Source organism: Dipteris shenzhenensis, chromosome 24 (assembly GCF_047967505.1).
Source record: "Dipteris shenzhenensis isolate YYH24624 ecotype China chromosome 24, Dip_SZ_1.0, whole genome shotgun sequence".
Lineage (NCBI taxonomy): Eukaryota > Viridiplantae > Streptophyta > Polypodiopsida > Gleicheniales > Dipteridaceae > Dipteris > Dipteris shenzhenensis.
Window position 1 is genome coordinate 23,742,823 of NC_141619.1, and position 2,123 is coordinate 23,744,945.

The 2,123-nt window shown below is 42.2% G+C and overlaps 1 non-coding gene across 1 annotated transcript; it reads right to left on the minus strand.

Moving 5' to 3' along the window:
• Positions 1 to 1,520: 1,520 nt before the first annotated feature.
• TRNAL-UAG (transfer RNA leucine (anticodon UAG)) lies at positions 1,521 to 1,600 on the minus strand. Its single transcript has one exon. It is a non-coding gene; the product is annotated as a tRNA-Leu (tRNA).
• Positions 1,601 to 2,123: the final 523 nt, after the last annotated feature.

Consider the following 2,123-nt stretch of genomic DNA (forward strand, 5'->3'; position numbering starts at 1 on the left):
CTTTAGTCATTGCTAAGCAAAACTATCATTCCATCAAGAAAGAAATGCTAGTTGTTAAGAAAGCAATTTGAAGCTAATTATCGAGAAGGTTTTTGTAGCATTGTCATATGTCTTAAGTGCCTTGATCGACACTTCGTGGTCGAAGGCAACATTCCATGAGAGCTCAAATAAATCTTGCAATCGAGTGAGGTTCAACCAATTGATGGCTATCAATGGATGGCTACCAATGGCCAATGTCATGTTAGCAGTGATGGATGTCAAGGCCCTTTAGCTTGTCAACCTTCATTTTCTTCGGTGGTGGCATGTTGTCCTCCTCGGTGCCCTATTGCTTCGTATCAAGGATGATGAATCCCTTGATCCATTGATCACCAAATGCAATGAACTCTTCAATGGATGTGGGATCCTAAGGCTATAGGACTCTATGTTGTGCAGAGATCTTGAGTGAGAAAAGTGGGCCCAAATTTTTTGCAAGGCTTATGTAGTGGGGTCTTTTAGAGTTCCCCTCCATGTCTACTTGGTAATTGCTAGCTCATTGCCACCCTTGCTCTCATCCTTTCCATCAAGAGATCCTCCCTAATTATGGAATCACGACCATTTAAAGTTGCACGGTTTTGGGAATTCGTGGACCAATTTGACACTTCCCTTAATCACAATTTTGTCTAATTTTATCATTAATCTTGATTTGATGCAATAGAGTCTCACGACTTGGAATTGGTGCCCATGGGTTGCCACATTACATCCTTTGACCACTCCTCATATGCTACCTTTGACCTCTCCACATATACTCCCTTTGAATAATTCACATCCTTTGACCACTCCACTTTGACCAATCCCTTTGAATAATCCACTAAGAGCATGTTCATGCGAAGGGGGAAGTGGTCTATAAACCACCCCTCCCGTGTGAACAGGCTGAAAGAGAGAACATTGATTAGTAAGAGAGAATAATCAACTAAGAGAGAACATGGACTAATATCCCTTTGACTAATCACCGTAAGAGAAAATAAGGACTATAAAACTTTGGAATTTGAACCCAATTGACATATGTTAGGAAAGCCTTTGAATTACCACTTGAACATTGCGCATATACTTGCTTTGGATATTCCCTTTCGGCACCTACATCCATTTGACCAATCATATGTGTGAAAAGGAAAATATTGCAAGATATTTTACGTAGTTTACAAGTTTTCTTTGAACAATCTTTGACCATTCCCTTTGAGTAATCAACTCCCGCACTAAATTTTTTGACCAATACCTTTGTTTGACAACTGCTTTGACTAATCCACTTATGATCTTGCTGTGCGTCCCTTCACCACCACACCACGCTCTCCACTTAAAACATCAAATTGAGGTGCTTCGCTCCTACCATTAGACAACAAGTGGCGACCATTTCTCGGAATAATTTTCGAGACCCTCATGTAGACCCTTTGTACGGCCGAAAAGAGTATGACACTTGACCAAAGTGATCCGAGCTGATCCAAGTAAAAAACTTGGAACTTGGATGGATACTTCAAGCAAAATTTTGACAGCTGTGGGATTTGAACCCACGCCCTTTCGGACTGGAGCCTAAATCCAGCGCCTTAGACCACTCGGCCAAACTGTCTCAGGCTCCAAACATCTAAGTTTTATTTAATTTATTTATAAATAGTTGTCAACCCCTCAACGTCATTTTTCTACTCAACTAAGTCCTTCGTACAATAGAACTCGTGTCTACCGCCTGCTCTCAGCCACTCCACGCTATAATCGTCACACCCCAACTTCCATCTCACGTCCTTCAGTGTCCTCTGCGCTCGGGCTTTGCCACACCCTTGAGATTCCCTTTGTGTCTTATTTCTTACATCGCTACGTCTTGAGTTTGTTGTTGCTGCGGTATTTTTTGTATGTACAGCTCTTTGCCTCGCTCTTAGTTTGGCCGCAAAAAATCATACTTGGGCGTCTTGATACGTGCAGGTAAACTTGTGATTCGCCTTAGTTCAGAGCCCACGAAGGAAGCATCTCAAAGATAACGTAACTCAGTCGAAGATTTTATTGGCTTTGAGAGTTTGGGGAGAGAGAGAGAGAGAGAGAGATTGGCTAGCTATCACTTGGAATAGAAGAGTGCCCGACTTCACACCGCCATAGCCAAA